Here is a 16,435-nt window from a genome sequence, read left to right as displayed (position 1 = left end):
GGATGGATGGCAAGCATGAGAGTCAGGAGAGGGTGAGCATGTGTCAGACCCATGACATGGAATGGGCCTGGCACGGGAACTCTAGGGACTCACCTGCTGGGCTGCAGCTCCCACTGGTGAACACAAGAGACCAGACTGAGCAAGGCTGTAGCACCATTGGCATGAGTGTCGGCTGGGCCTGGGGACAGACCAGACTGGGCCAGGCTCCAGACCCTATTGGTCATTAAGAGAGCCAGAATGGGTGTGGGACAGGCCAGCTAGGCCATGATACTTGCCAGGTCACATGAGAGCCAGATCTGGGGGTGGGCCAAGCTGGGCTAGGTTGTAACACCCACCAGTGAGAGCTGGAATGGGTGTGAGCTAGTCGGACTAAGCCTCAATACCCACCAGTGAGTGCCAGGACTGGGGGCTGGACATGTTAGTTTGAGTAACAGCACCCACTGGCACATGTGAGATCCATTGCTGGGGACAGGCCTAGTAGGGGAACTTGGGGAATTTATCTGCTGGTGAGCATGAGCGCTGAAGCTAGAGATAAGCCAGACCAGATGGGTGGCAACACCCATTGGCATTCATGTGGTCTGTATTTAGGGATGGTTCATGCTGAGCCAGACCTAGCAGGAATGAGAATCAAGGCAGGGTTCAGGCTGGGACAGGTTGGACTGCAATACCTCCCAGCTCACATCCGAAGACTAGGCCAGATTGGATTAGGTTGCTGCACCTGCTGGTGAGACCTGGCCTGGGGGGCAGGCTGCGCTACATCAGGCTGCAATACCTGTTAGTGGATGCCAAGAATGGGGGAAGCCATCACAGACTGGAATGCAGCACCTGCTGGCAAGTACAAGATCCAGAGTTGAGAGCACACCTCGTAGGGGAACCTCCAGGACTTCCCTGCTGGGCCACTGCTTCCAAGTGTAGTGTGAGAGCTGGAACTGGAGGGGGTCAATGTGGGGGTGGTCCAGGTTGAGCTTGGCAGCTGAAAACTCTAGAGCACAGAATGGGTTGGGTTAGAATCACATATGGCTTGACCATAGTACAAACAGTCAGGCACAAGACCTGGGGCTGAAAGCATATCTGGCAGGGAAACTGGGCACTCTACTGCTGGGCTGTACCTACTGGTGGTGAGCATGAGAACCAGGGCTGTGGGTGGGTCAGGCTGGACATGACAGTTGCATCTGTCAGCATACTGAGGGCCAGATCTGGGAGCAGGACTAGCTGAGTTGAGCTGCAGCTCATGTGGTTATTTACAAGAGCTGGATGGAATGCAGGTTGAACCAAACTAGGCTGCAGCAGAGGCTACGTGCAAAAGCCAGGGCCGGTGGTGGAGCTGGTGAGAGTTTTTGGAGACAGCCCCAACCAGGTCACAGCACATCATGTTATGTTTGAGTACAGAAACTGTATCAGGCTGGCTGGGCTGGAACACAGCACCCATTGGTTTGCATGAGGTTTCAAGCTGGGGCAGAACTAAACAGGCAGTTGCATTCTCTGTGCATTGGTTGGTGCATGTGCCAGACAAAACCTGATGCTGTGCTGGCTGGCATATACAGGAGTCAGAACTGAGATACCCCAGACAAGATTTCTTGGGGGTCTGTTGGGATCAGACCTTCAGCCCAAGGAAAAATAGCTGAATACATGGCCTGATTTTGGAGTACCTGTATCAGGACAAGGAATCCTTGGTTGTTGATGTCATTGCAGTGGACAACATGCCTTCTAGGCCACAAGGGGATGTGGAGCACCTCGTCAGAGGATGGAAAGAACAGGTTGGACCACTCTCCTGGCCAAGCTTTGCAGCATGTTTCTGAGTCTGTGGATGGAGTAAGGTGATCTTCATCAACCAAAAGACCTTGGAAAGATTTTCTCAACCCTGAAGCAATGAACCAACAACTTCTCAGAACTATTGAAATCACTCTTGAAACACTCTTCCCCACATCAGAGTCTTTGAGGAGTCATCAAATGACTGTTTACATCTCCCGGTACTGAGCAACCCCCACTCCTCTTCCCCTGCAAACACAGCAAAAATAAAAATTAAAGCATGTGTCTCATCCATCTTCCTCCACACCTGACCCTTCCCACCCTAATCAGAGGCTCACTTGTGTGTCCATTCAGCTCAATTATGTAAAAAAAAATATTAAAAATTAAATTTTAAAAAAAGAAAAAAATGAAAAAGTTTCATTTCAAATAGGTTTAACTGGAAAAGTGCTATGTGTTTCACAAGGTAGTTACACAGGTAAACAAAGGATGCAGCTTGGACCACCCTCAACATCCACCTCCCTTTCCAGTGTCTTTGGGCAATTCTCATCTCTTCAACTCAGAGCCCTTCTGCAGGATTCCAAGTGGATGTTATATAAGAAAGCGTTGAAAACAACCCACTGAAGGAGTATAGCATTTACCAAAAGAACCACGTGTTAGTTGGAGCAAAATTGGGGAGATCTCTGACATTTTCTTATGTAATGCCATAAGTGTGAGAACAGGTTTTGTTACTGAAAGGAGCAGTTGTTGGGAAAGCAGCCAGGTCAGGAGGACTGATGACTGAAGCCCTGCAGCCTCCAGCGGGAGCCGTTTGCGAACTTGAAAAGCAAGGAAACTGGCGACGAGGGTGGGATTCGAACCCACGCGTGCAGAGCACAATGGATTAGCAGTCCATCGCCTTAACCACTCGGCCACCTCGTCCCATGAGGATACTGTGTATGCCTTCCCTCCCTACAGGGCAGGCACGGGCGCCCTACAGGGGTCTGATGTGGGAGGATACTGGAAGGGAAGCTTTGCGAGCAGGTTCGGCTCCTCTGGCCCTGGGTGCCCAGACCGAGGCGCCCCCCATGTCTGTCTCAGGGGGGCGCTGTAGGACCCTCTGGCTGGAGAAAGTGAAGGCGGGAAAACCGGAAGAGCACATTCTGAACTCCTGGACGCCTTATTTCCGTAGTTCTGTCTTCGTGGAGTTGATTTCACTATGCATTAGCTTGGTAGTGGCCAATCACAGGGCAGAAGCTATACCAGTCATTTGAGAAGACACTGTCAGTTGTGGGGTGCCCCAGCCCAGAACCCGCCCCTCCCGCCTCTTGCCCTCCTACATCTCCTGCTCCGAGGTCTGCCCTGTGCCTACCCCTCTAAGCTGGCCACAACCCACAGACCCTGTCCCAGCCCAGCGTTCATTCAGCTGAGTTGCAGTTTTCTCAGCACTCAGGGAAGCAACCAGGTTGCTCCATCCCTGGGAAGTAAGCCCCCTAGTGGTGCTCTCCTTCACCGGAGGGAGTGGATGGTTTCAGATACAGCTCTCGGAGGACGGAGTACCTACACAAATCTTGGTTAACATTTGTGCTGTCTTTATTTGTTTAGCCTTCTATTTATAACAGCGTGCACTTCTGGGCTTTTTTAATTCTTTAGTTTACATTCCAATGTTACACAGTTTATAATCCAGCGATGCACAGTTCTTGTTTAAATGTTTGCATAGCATTTGTTTAGAACTATGGCAGTGAAAATGCATGATCAACACATCAAGGATACAGACTGTGAAGACATTAACACTTCTACGAGGCATTCACTTATTTCATAAATTGCTTGAGAGTGTCAATAATCAACCAATTTTGTAATGAGCTTAAGTGATTTTTAATTTTTCACATTTTCAAATATTTGTGGACCATTATATGTTGAGTTTCTGTGTGAATTAGAAATTTATTTTCACCCTGAGAAGTGTATAATAACTGATGCTAGTGCCACTGTTTAGTAGGCTAAAACTCTGCCTTCACAGCCAGCAGCTGGCATTGCATCCTAGATGGGTACCAGTTTATGTCCTGGCTGTTCGCCTTCTCATCCAGCTGAGTGCTTGAGGTCTAGGAAAGCAGCAGAGGATGGCTTAAGTCCTGGGACCCCTGCAGCCTGTGTGAGACCTGGAAGAAGCTCTTGGCTTCAGGTCAGGTCTGTTCAGCTCTGGCTCTTTGGGCCATTTGAGGAGTTATTCAGTGGACAGAACCAACTCTGTCTTTCCCTTTCTCTAACTGTTCCTTTGAAGTAAAAACAAATCTGTTTTAAAGTATGTAATGTGTGGTTGGGACCAATAACTTGTGTGTCCTCCAAAGCCTATGGGTTAGAACTTGTGCCCAGGATGTTATATTGATGACCCAAGAACTTGAGCCTTCATCTGCGGCCTCTTCAGATGCTTACTAACAGGAAGCTGAACCTGAAGAAGGGCAGGTGAGACTCAAACCAGGCACTCTAATATGGGATCAAGCATCCCAAGCACTGACTAAAGTGCTTTTGTACCCTGACAGAAGGAAAAAACTTACTATGAATGTAACAGTGAGCCAGCTAACATGTACCAGTAGACTAAAGAAATCAAGATTCATCGGGGATATATATTAGAAACGCATATTACATTGTATGTCCCTTGGTTTGTGCGTGGTAGTTCGATGCCATATCTGGGTGGTGAATCCGTTCTCCTTCATTCTCTCTTCACTGATTCTTCCTTTCTTTGTTCTAGTTTAAATATCTACAGTACAGGCTGGCTAGTTCTCCACTTTGAAGTGTTACTTTCCCAGTTGCACCGCTTCTCATCCAGCTCCCTGCCTGTGGCCTAGGAAACAGTAGAGGACAGCCTAAAGCCTTGGGACCCTGTGTCAACCAGAACTAATGGAGGGAACTGTTATGCTGGATGGTCTTACTAGCAGAATGCAGATGTCTGAGAAAAAAGGCAGTAAATTTAAAACTAGAGCAAAAGGACCCACCCAGTCTGTACAGACAGAGCTTGCTTCTAACAATGAACAGACCCCTAAGGACAAATCTGAAAATAAGGAAATCTAGTACTTGTGTCTCATTAGATCCAAACAAGAGGAAAAAGAGATCCATGGCAAACAGGAACTTTGAAGAATTAATGATTGAGAAATAAATAGTTGGCAAAATAAACCCCACATAAACCAGATTGATGAAATCCAGCAAAGCTCAGGCAGGATAAACCCAAAAACCCATATCCAGAAACATCAATCAAACTGCTGAAATCTAAGACAAAAATCCTGAAAGCAGACAAAGGAACGTGAAGTAGAAACTACAATTCAAGAGGCAGTAGATTGCTTACCAGAAGCCCTGATGACCAGAAAGAGACATCATAACATTGATTAAACTTGAAAGGAAAGATTCATTAAACCAGAATGTTGTGTGTGATTTAAAAAAAAAATCCTTCAGCTAAAATGGTGGACAAATATCCTCTTGTTTGAAAGTAAACTGAGATAAGTCATTGCTGACAGGACTGCTGGAAATGAATATGCAAAGATGCAAGGCCAGGGAACCGACAGCAGAGGGAAATTTAAAATATCACAGATGAAATAAGAAACAGGTGTGTAGACCTAACCGGATTGTTTTTCTTTTTTAAGAAAAAATGCCTTTTTAAATACTACTGTCAAATTTAAATATGGTGTGGAAGCCGTACGTATTACTTGAACATGTGGGTTTCTTATGACAGAAGCAGGTGCTGTTCTCTTGACTTTAAATGTAGTAAACTGGGAACAAATAGAACCTTTTGTAATATCTCACATTATCATAGAGTATTTCTCCTGTGAGAAGGTAGGATACAGGGTTTCTCACAAATCACAAATTTGAGGCAGGACTTAGTTGTTGACTCAACTATAGCTTGGAATAGGCCATTTTTTATTTTACTTCTTTTTATTATTATTATCATTTTATGATACAGTTACATAGGCCCTAGGATTTCCCTTACCCCCTCCTCAATGCCCTCTCCCCCCTCACTGAGCTCCCCTATATCATGACTATAGTATAGTTCTCCATACACAGTCATATGTCCATTATTGCCGGCATGGACAATGGCAGAGAGTCCAGCAATCTATTGTCAAGATGTAGTAACCAGTTTCATTGGGAGGCCATCTTTAATCTGGAAGTAGAGATGCCTACTGCATTGTATCCTCACATCTGGATATGATAGTCTCCATTACACAGTTACTGTACATCCCTTTAAATAAAAACCACAAGACAAAATCAACAACAGGAAGAAAAAAAAAAGAAATTAACAATGCCATGAAGTTAAATAACAATGCCACTGAATGAGCAATGTGGGAAAAGACCATATCTGCCCTTCTTTTGCTTCCAAGCAAAGAGCAAGAAAGTGTGATGAGATCATCACCCACCATTTTTGAATGTTCAGCAAGTTCAGGATCAATGTAGAAAAACACTGGCATATCCACTTTTTCTTGCGGATCAAGCCTTTGTTCTTCAAAACAGAAACTATAATTTATTGAAATATTGCCCAGCTTCAAATGGCATAATACTGTATATAGAAATTCTAACTACTGGTTTATCAGCACAATACTTTGCTATAGAAAAAGTGCAGTCTCTCCTGGCACCTCCTGTTTGCTAAGGTCCAACATTCCAACATTCACATCTGCATAAAAGGTAACGTTAATGATTCAATCCTTAAAATGGGTGCCTTATTTTCAGTCTGGTCTGATGCATGGACCCTTCAAGTTCGGTAGTCTGGCCATAGAGCCAAAAAAGGGGCACCACGCAAGAAGGCACTCCTAGCACTACCACGTAAGGACCAGGCAGAGTTGCTTCTACTGCCTGAGCTGACTCTGTCCCCATCTCAGCACTTCCTGGTCCTGTTCATCCCAGCCTAGGAAAGTGCCCTGTCCTTCCTGCAGCCCAGGGCAGACACCAGGTAGGGCGGCAGGGTGGTAGACGTGGGAGGGCCCGGAAAAGGATGCAGTTCCAGGGCAAATCCCAGAACCCTCCCCCAATCTAGTCCTTTTTCCAATGAATTTTCATAGATATGTTTGATGACCAGTTTTTTAAGCTATAACAAGAAGGCTGAAGTAGTGTATGAGAGAGTTTTTCTCCATGGCGTGTATCTCTGCGTATCTTCCGGGTGGTTTGTCCAAACTTCCCAAGCATCCTTATTTTAGATGGTCTGTGTTTCTTTTCTCCTCCTGCTGAGGAATGGGATATGCAGTTCATATAATTATTTTCAAAGATCCTCGAAAAATTAAATTCAAGCTAAAAAAAAAAGAGGGGGAGTTAATGAGCAAAAGGAAGTCTAGAAAGAGAGCCGGTGGGGTCAAGGTTAAAGGAAATAAGGTTGAAATACTGACTAACGTTTGTGTGAAAAAGTTGTCAGGGATTTTGGAATCCCCTTTCAAAAAAGCTTGTGCAATGAAACCTTTGCGTGAGTGAAAGGCAGGAACCTCTTCCTATAGGGTAGAACTCAAGCCCAACCCAAGCGGAAGAAGCTAATCCCTGCAAGACCACGGATTCTGACTGGAACTGGATAGTGAAAGCTTAATGAGCACACAAATAATTCCATTTGAAACACATGGAACTCTCAACGCCAGCATGGCCCACAAACATACTGCTTTGGGTTGCCATTGAACCATCGCTTTCTAGTACAGTATTCCTTACTCTTTACACAGCCTAGCTCAGTACACCGGGAGCCTTCAGTTTTACCAGGCTCTCCTAGAACCGCGGGCACGAACTGAATCCATGGACCAGTGCTACAGGGGCACGGAATGGTCCCAGGTTCAGTGTCCCGAAGCAGTCGGGAAGCCTCGGGTTGGGCTGTGGACCAACGCGAGCCACCTCCTGGATGTGCTGATCCCACTCTGCCTGCAAAGACAAAATCGGACACGTCCTCCGGGTCAAGGGGGGCCAGGGCAGGGCTGCCTCGGGGATTGATCACGAGCAGGGCCGACAGGAATCGAGGAGAGCCAAAAAGCCCCTTCAAAGGGGTTGCATCAAAGCGGCTTTGGGTCATGGGAGTAAAAGCACTGGGAATAAGGACATCTGTGTAAGAGTCTAGAGAGGGCAGTTGATCTTTCCAGGAGATGAACCAGAGGTTGGATGGGGACCGAAATCTGCTTCCTGCCTGCTTACCGTTCCCTGGGATCAGAGTGGGAAGTGGAAGTATCCAAGAGGGGAAAACACTTCTCCAAAACCGCCCAAAGGAAACTCCAGAACTAGTGCTTGCAGACTTTCCACAGACAATGCCGACCATAGCTCTATGTCTCTGCTCCCGGGTACCCATGTTTCCGCACTCGGAATCCACATGCAGCTGAACTTAGGAACCATGTTCCTGTGCCTCTTTCACTTTGTACACAAACACCACATTCATTCTTGTTATTCCAAATGACAGAATCTTCATCTAAAAGAAGGAATGAGGAGGCACGAGAAATGGTGAGAGGAGTTCAGGTGTGTGCCTATCACAATTCACAAGACAAGACACAATGATGAGTGCAGAAGAAAGAGAACTTGCAAAGGGATGGAACACAGAGAACTTTACCCCACGCTAGGGATACTGTTATGCCTTTAGCACATTATCTTCATGGAGCAAAGAAACTGGTTATGAGCTGCTATGCTGGTGGGTGATCTTGACGGAGCGCTTGCCAACCTTTTGGGTCAAAATCTAGATCCTGTCATCTCTGTGAGGAGGAGATATCTGGGTTGGTGTGAAGTCACGCACAAGGAGGTGGTAAGCAGACACGAAATATGCAAATACTGCCCGGTGAGAGGGCCTTACCGCTTCTGTGTCATTGTGTGCAAAGGTCGCAATCCAGAGAGCACTGAAGTAGGCAAAAGAAACGTGGAGAATGTGGGTATTGATCCCACCACCTCTCGCATGCTAAGCGAGCGCTCTACCACCTGAGCTGATTCCCCATGCGGTAGCAACAACAACACTAACCTCATCCCATTTCACCAGGGGGCTGCACACACACATCCGCACCTCGCCCTCTGCTGCTACAAACACAGCCTCTTCACCAGCTCCAGGGACTCCCCTGACACAGCAACAAGCGCAAACCACCAAGGCAAAACAACCACAATTGCTTGCCCTCTACCAGCAGAAGGAGAGAGAAAGGGTGTGTGAAAATCCGGTGGGCCTCCAGAAAAAGACCAGTTCCGCATTCCTGCCTGCGAGGATGCTGGGGAGTGACCGGGCTGCATCTTCTCTGGCTTCTCTAGCTTCTCTGGCTTCTCTGTGGAGGAGGCCAGGAAGCAAAAAAAAAAAAAAAAAAAAAGGAAACAAAATGTCCACAATACTTCGCCCGGTTTCGAACCGGGGACCTCTCGCGTGTTAGGCAAGCGTGATGACCACTACACCACAAAAACATAATAAGAACTACAACCCTCTTTCTTTACTCCTATGTGTTCAACACTTGAAACCAGGCACTCCAGGTGGTCATCTCAGCACCATGCTAACCACTGGGCCACCATCTCACTCCCTATTTGGAAATGACATGAAAGTTGGACTTCCTGGCATAGGGAATCTCATACCTGTTGAATGCGTATCAGTTACCAGACTTATTTATTTATTTATACATTTATTTATTTATTTATTTCTCTCTTTTTTAGGTAGACAGTCTTTGATCTTTCACAACCATTTAATTATCTTAGTAACAAACATGCCGGAAACTACAAACAACATTTCACAGCTTTGGAAATGCGGCTGATATTGCAAATGCATCAGAAAGCTCCTGGCTGCTTGCAGACTTTCCACAGACAATGCCGACCATAGCTCTCTGTCTCTGCTCCCGGGTACCCACCTTTCTGCTCTCGGAATCCACACGCAGCTGAACTTAGGAACCATGTTCCTGCGTCTCTTTCACTTTGTACACAAACACCACATTCATTCTTGTTATTCCAAATGACAGAATCTTCATCTGAAAGAAGGAATGAGGAGGCATGAGAAATGGTGAGAGGAGTTCAGGTGTGTGCCTATCACAATTCACAAGACAAGACACAATGATGAGTGCAGAAGAAAGAGAACTTGCAAAGGGATGGAACACAGAGAACTTTAGCCCACGCTAGGGATACTGTTATGCCTTTAGCACATTATCTTCACGGAACAAAGAAACTGGTTATGAGCTGCTATGCTGGTGGGGTGATCTTGACGGAGCGCTTGCTAGCCTTTTGGGTCAAAATCTAGATCCTGTCATCTCTGTGAGGAGGAGATATCTGGGTTGGTGTGAAGTCACGCACAAGGAGGTGGTAAGCAGACATGATATATGCACAGTGTAGTGACCAAGTGAGAGGTCCTTACCGCTTCTGTGTCATTGTGTCCTCAGGTCACACTCCAGAGAGCACTGAAGTAGGAAAAATAAAAGTGGAGAATGTGGGTATTGATCCCACCACCTCTCGCATGCTAAGCGAGCGCTCTACCACCTGAGCTAATTCCCCATATAACAACACTAACCTCATCCCATTTCACTGGGGGCAGCACACACACATCCACACCTCGCCTTCTGCTGCTACAAACACAGCCTCTTCACCAGCTCCAGGGACTCCACTGACACAGCAACAAGCACAAAACCACCAAGGCAACGACCACAATTGCTCGCCCTCTACCAGCAGAAGGAGAGAGAAAGAGTGTGTGGAAATCCGGTGGGCCTCCAGAAAAAGACCAGTTCTGCATTCGTGCCTGCGAGGATGCTGCAGAGCGACCGGGCTACCTGGAGGCAGTGGTGTGCTGGTGGCAATAAGTCAAAATGCAGAAATACATGTTTCTGCCCAGTTTCGAACCGGGGACCTCTCGCGTGTTAGGCAAGCGTGATGACCACTACACTACGGAAACACAACAAGAGCTACAACCCTCTTCCTTTACTCCTGTGTGTTCAACACTTGCTTCCACGGCAACCCAGGCATCTGATCCCTCCTCTTTGCACCTTTGCAAATACGCTCCTCTGCCTCAGTCCTCACCACTTGCCTTCTCCTCTTGCATCAGAAAAACTCTTTCACTCTATCCTGCTCCACCTTCCTTCAGTCTCCACAATACGCCACATCAAGTCTCCTCACAATGGGGACAACGTTTGAGCGACAGACCATCACATCATTTCCACATCTCTCCACTCCACTCCAACCCCTGATTACTCCCTGGGTCAGATGATTTCTGACTGGGCTTTCCTTTGATGGAACACAGCCACATCCTTACCTTCCAGCGGATTCTCTTCCCCAACTCTCACAAATATGAAGCACACACTCATGCGGATTTCCAGGCACTCTGAATCACACAGACTCAGATGTCATGCTTCTAGCCTGCCATTTCTTTCCCAGGGCTTTGCTCTGTGACTTGTATCGCTGAGCACCGAGTGGAATAGCCATCTGTACTCCCCAAATAGTCCCACTTTGGCAAAATTTGTATGTGTGGGTTAGGTAGTTCTGCAGGATACATTTCAAATATCTCCAGGGCACTCAATTCAACAAGTCATTATTGGGCAAGTCCTATGAATGTTTCAATTCAGGAACAATCAACTCAATGTTCGCCATGAAGAGTGACAAGAGCCATTCAGTGTTTCATGTGTTAAGAAAGTGCTTAGTAATTTGCGTCTGTGTCATTTTCAAATACAGTGGGCTTTAAAAAGAGACATTCCATATTCAAAGACAGAGTGTGGGAAGTGAACCACCTGAGACCATCCACCCGCTAAAGGAAGGGCTCGAGAGGATGAAGGAAGCAGACACCGAGGCATTTAGGGGTATCTGGTCTCAGCAGGTGACCAGCAGGGGAAGCAGACACTATCCTCACACACCTGCTCCTTTTGTCCCACCATGCAAAAGTCTCTTCCTCAGTTTCTCACTGATTGAGAAACTTGGCAGGCACGATTTTAAATGCCACAGGGCGGCAAAAGCAGGAGGAGGGAGGGAGAAGAGGTGTGGGTATTGCCGGGCAGATCTAGGACAGGAGAAGGGCAGCTCCATCATGCGATCATTAAGGCTCAGGAGCTGAGACTCCAGAGCACTGTGGGGCAGGCCTGCAGGGGTCACAGATCCACAACTGCTGAAAACACACCAGAGACAACAAGTGGTGCCGCATTGCCAAAGCAAGCTCAGCAACTGAGCTGCTTTGAGTTAGCAGCCCTCTGTGCTACATCTCACTGAGACCTGTATCTTGGCTGCACTAAGGACAAGCTAAGCCTTTGATAAACCTGCGTCATGGTCATCACTCACAAGAAAAGTGGAGAGCTAATAGTAGGAAGAGAGAGAGAGAGAAAAAGAGAGAGAGAGAGAAACCCAGGGCTGGGACAGACCAAAGCCCAGAACCACATGGCTGCCAGGGAACCAATTACTTAAGGGACCCAACTAGTTGAACCATCCTCTGAGGCCTCCCAGGACGCACATTACCAGGACCTATGGCAAGCATATCCAGCTCTGAAACCAGGCACTCCAATGTGGTCATCTCAGCACCATGCTAACCACTGGGCCACCATCCCACTCCCTATCTGGAAATGACGTGAAAGTTGGACTTCCTGGCATAGGGAATCTCATACCTGTTGAATGCGTAACAGTTATCAGCTTCTACTTCGTTCTTTCTGTCTTTCTTTCTTTCTTTCTTTCTTTCCTTCCTTCTTCCTTTCTCTCTTTCTTTCTTTCTTTCTCTCTTTCTCTCTTTTTTAGGTAGACAGTCTTTGATCTTCCACAACCATTTAATTATCTTAGTAACAAAGTCATTTAGTTTGGTTAAGACAATCTTATATCTGAATACATTTTAAAATTTGTTCTGAAGACATTGCACTTTTCTAAAAGGTTTATTCAGTTATCAGAAAGGTAGATACCATGTCTTTGTCTCTCTCACTCTCAAATATATTATTAAACATACAGTGAGGACTGGGCCTCGCTGTAGCCTAGTGACTAGAGTCCTTGCCTTGCACGCGCCAGGATCCCATCTAAGCATCGATTCTAATCCTGGCTGCCCTGCTTCTCATCCTGATCCTTGCTTGTGGCCTGGGAAAGCAGCCAAGGATGGCCTAAGGTCTTGGCACCTTGCACCCACATAGGAGAGCCAGAAGAGGCTCCAGAGTTACCTGCTTGTAAACAGCCTGGAAAAGCAGGTTCTTTTACCATCACTCCCTTCCTCTGCAACAAAGGTTCAACCTATTCTTTGGAGGGGCTAACTCTGCAGCCTCTTATCCCATGGAAACTCTGAACCTTGGAATGCTGGTGACCCCAACTTGTCCAGGGTTCCTGTGTCAGCTGACCATTTTGTCTCGCCCTCACTGGGATGAGCAGCCCTCACTCTGGCCCTGACCATTTGGCCCTGGTCTGTCCGGACTCAATGAAGTCCAGATTGTTCTTGTAAAAGCTTGACCTTCACTATGCTCTGCACAGCCTCCTACAGCTGACCACACTGTGCATACACTACAGGAGGGGAAAGGGGAGTATTCCCCTTGGTTGTTGGTGTGTGGCTCCACTGGTGCGGTGCCTGCCTGGCTTAGGAGCTGGTTGCTGGTTTGATCCTGTGCTGTCTTGAGCTAAATCATGAATAGAGGGGAATGAAGAAGGTGCCCTGGCTATGTTAGCCAGTGCTCTCTGTGCCAAGAGCAGAATTCCTGTTCTGTTGTTCTCCACTTGTGCCATTGGGTGTAAGAGTTGTGATCACAAGCATAGGGCACACGTATTTGTTCTTTTCTGTCTCATATTGTGTAATGTAGCACCGTCCTAAAAAGGCAGGGCACAGCACCCAGAGAAGAACCCTGACATTCTGCTCAGGACTGTGGATGTAAGTGACGTCAGTCCTTCTGTGACTGTGAGAGCAAAACCAGCGAACTTACACACATGCCGGAAAACTATGAACAACATTGCACAGCTTTGGGAATGGAGCTGATATTGCTAATGCATCAGAAAGCTCCTGGCTGCTTGCAGACTTTCCACAGACAATGCCCACCATAGCTCTCTGTCTCTGCTCCCGGGTACCCACCTTTCTGCTCTCGAAATCCACACGCAGCTGAACTTAGGAACCATGTTCCTGTGTCTCTTTCACTTTGTACACAAACACCACATTCATTCTTGTTATTCCAAATGACAGAATCTTCATTTGAAAGAATGAATGAGGAGGCATGAGAAATGGTGAGAGGAGTTCAGGTGTGTGCCTATCACAATTCACAAGACAAGACACAATGATGAGCGCAGAAGAAAGAGAACTTGCAAAGGGATGGAACACAGAGAACTTTACCCCACGCTAGGGATACTGTTATGCCTTTAGCACATTATCTTCATGGAACAAAGAAACTGGTTATGAGCTGCTATGCTGGTGGGGTGATCTTGACGGAGCGCTTGCCAGCCTTTTGGGTTAAAATCTAGATCCTGTCATTTATGTGACAGGGGATGCCTGGGTCTGCGTTGGCAGTTGCCAGAGCAGGGAGTCAGTTGGAGCAGCCTGGGTTGGTGTGACGTCACGCGCAAGGAGGAGGTAAGCAGAAATGAAAAATGCAAAGATTATTGTCCCAGTGAGAGGTCCTTACCGCTTATGTGTCATTGTGTCCTCAGGTCACACTCCAGAGAGCACTGAAGTAGGAAAAAGAAACGTGGAGAATGTGGGTATTGATCCCACCACCTCTCGCATGCTAAGCGAGCGCTCTACCACCTGAGCTAATTCCCCATGCAATAACAACAACACTAACCTCATCCCATTTCCCTGGGGGCAGCACACACACATCCGCACCTTGCCCTCTGCTGCTACAAACACAGCCTCTTTACCAGCTCCAGGGACTCCACTGACACAGCAACAAGCGCAAAACCACCAAGGCAACAACCACAATTGCTCGCCCTCTACCAGCAGAAAGAGAGAGAAAGGGTGTGTGGAAATCCGGGAGGCTGGCAGAAAAAGACCAATTCCGCATTTGTGCCTGTGAGCATGCTGGGGAGTGGCCAGGCTGCAGCTTCTCTGGCGTCTCTGGCTTCTTTGTGGAGGAGGCCGGGAGGCAGTGGTGCTGTGCTGGTGGCAATAAGTGTCTCGCGTGTTAGGCGAGCGTGATGACCACTACACCACGGAAACACAACAAGAACTACAACCCTCTTCCTTTACTCCTGTGTGTTCAACACTTGCTTCCACGGCAACCCAGGCATCTGGCCCCTCCTCTTTGCACCTTTGCAAATAGCCTCTTCTGCCTCAGTCCTCACCACTTGCCTTCTCCTCTTGCATCAGAAAAACTCTTTCACTCTATCCTGCTCCACCTTCCTTCAGTCTCCACAATACGCCACATCAAGTCTCCTCACAACGGGGACAACGTTTGAGCGACAGACCATCACATCATTTCCACATCTCTCCACTCCACTCCAACCCCTGATTACTCCCTGGGTCAGATGATTTCTGACTGGGCTTTCCTTTGATGGAACACAGCCACATCCTTACCTTCCAGCGGATTCTCTTCCCCAACTCTCACAAATATGAAGCACACACTCATGCGGATTTCCAGGCACTCTGAATCACACAGACTCAGATGTCATGCTTCTAGCCTGCCATTTCTTTCCCAGGGCTTTGCTCTGTGACTTGTATCGCTGAGCACCGAGTGGAATAGCCATCTGTACTCCCCAAATAGTCCCACTTTGGCAAAATTTGTATGTGTGGGTTAGGTAGTTCTGCAGGATACATTTCAAATATCTCCAGGGCACTCAATTCAACAAGTCATTATTGGGCAAGTCCTATGAATGTTTCAATTCAGGAACAATCAACTCAATGTTCGCCATGAAGAGTGACAAGAGCCATTCAGTGTTTCATGTGTTAAGAAAGTGCTTAGTAATTTGCGTCTGTGTCATTTTCAAATACAGTGGGCTTTAAAAAGAGACATTCCATATTCAAAGACAGAGTGTGGGAAGTGAACCACCTGAGACCATCCACCCGCTAAAGGAAGGGCTCGAGAGGATGAAGGAAGCAGACACCGAGGCATTTAGGGGTATCTGGTCTCAGCAGGTGACCAGCAGGGGAAGCAGACACTATCCTCACACACCCTGCTCCTTTTGTCCCACCATGCAAAAGTCTCTTCCTCAGTTTCTCACTGATTGAGAAACTTGGCAGGCACGATTTTAAATGCCACAGGGCGGCAAAAGCAGGAGGAGGGAGGGAGAAGAGGTGTGGGTATTGCCGGGCAGATCTAGGACAGGAGAAGGGCAGCTCCATCATGCGATCATTAAGGCTCAGGAGCTGAGACTCCAGAGCACTGTGGGGCAGGCCTGCAGGGGTCACAGATCCACAACTGCTGAAAACACACCAGAGACAACAAGTGGTGCCGCATTGCCAAAGCAAGCTCAGCAACTGAGCTGCTTTGAGTTAGCAGCCCTCTGTGCTACATCTCACTGAGACCTGTATCTTGGCTGCACTAAGGACAAGCTAAGCCTTTGATAAACCTGCGTCATGGTCATCACTCACAAGAAAAGTGGAGAGCTAATAGTAGGAAGAGAGAGAGAGAGAAAAAGAGAGAGAGAGAGAAACCCAGGGCTGGGACAGACCAAAGCCCAGAACCACATGGCTGCCAGGGAACCAATTACTTAAGGGACCCAAATAGTTGAACCATCCTCTGAGGCCTCCCAGGACGCACATTACCAGGACCTATGGCAAGCATATCCAGCTCTGAAACCAGGCACTCCAATGTGGTCATCTCAGCACCATGTAACCACTGGGCCACCATCCCACTCCCTATCTGGAAATGACATGAAAGTTGGACTTCCTGGCATAGGGAATCTC

At 47.4% G+C, this 16,435-nt stretch overlaps 6 non-coding genes across 6 annotated transcripts; all 6 read right to left on the bottom strand.

The window, feature by feature from the left end:
• Positions 1-2,585: 2,585 nt before the first annotated feature.
• On the bottom strand, positions 2,586-2,667 carry TRNAS-GCU (transfer RNA serine (anticodon GCU)). The gene has a single exon. It is a non-coding gene; the product is annotated as a tRNA-Ser (tRNA).
• Positions 2,668-8,570: 5,903 nt separating this feature from the next.
• On the bottom strand, positions 8,571-8,643 carry TRNAA-AGC (transfer RNA alanine (anticodon AGC)). Its single transcript has one exon. It is a non-coding gene; the product is annotated as a tRNA-Ala (tRNA).
• A 377-nt stretch (positions 8,644-9,020) lies between these two features.
• TRNAV-AAC (transfer RNA valine (anticodon AAC)) lies at positions 9,021-9,094 on the bottom strand. Its single transcript has one exon. It is a non-coding gene; the product is annotated as a tRNA-Val (tRNA).
• A 994-nt stretch (positions 9,095-10,088) lies between these two features.
• TRNAA-AGC (transfer RNA alanine (anticodon AGC)) lies at positions 10,089-10,161 on the bottom strand. The gene has a single exon. It is a non-coding gene; the product is annotated as a tRNA-Ala (tRNA).
• Positions 10,162-10,482: 321 nt separating this feature from the next.
• On the bottom strand, positions 10,483-10,555 carry TRNAV-AAC (transfer RNA valine (anticodon AAC)). Its single transcript has one exon. It is a non-coding gene; the product is annotated as a tRNA-Val (tRNA).
• Positions 10,556-14,280: 3,725 nt separating this feature from the next.
• Positions 14,281-14,353, bottom strand: TRNAA-AGC (transfer RNA alanine (anticodon AGC)). Its single transcript has one exon. It is a non-coding gene; the product is annotated as a tRNA-Ala (tRNA).
• Positions 14,354-16,435: the final 2,082 nt, after the last annotated feature.

Source organism: Ochotona princeps, chromosome 1, assembly GCF_030435755.1.
Source record: "Ochotona princeps isolate mOchPri1 chromosome 1, mOchPri1.hap1, whole genome shotgun sequence".
NCBI lineage: Eukaryota > Metazoa > Chordata > Mammalia > Lagomorpha > Ochotonidae > Ochotona > Ochotona princeps.
The sequence above is the reverse complement of the archived record's forward strand: the minus strand, read 5'-3'. Positions and strand labels throughout refer to the sequence as shown.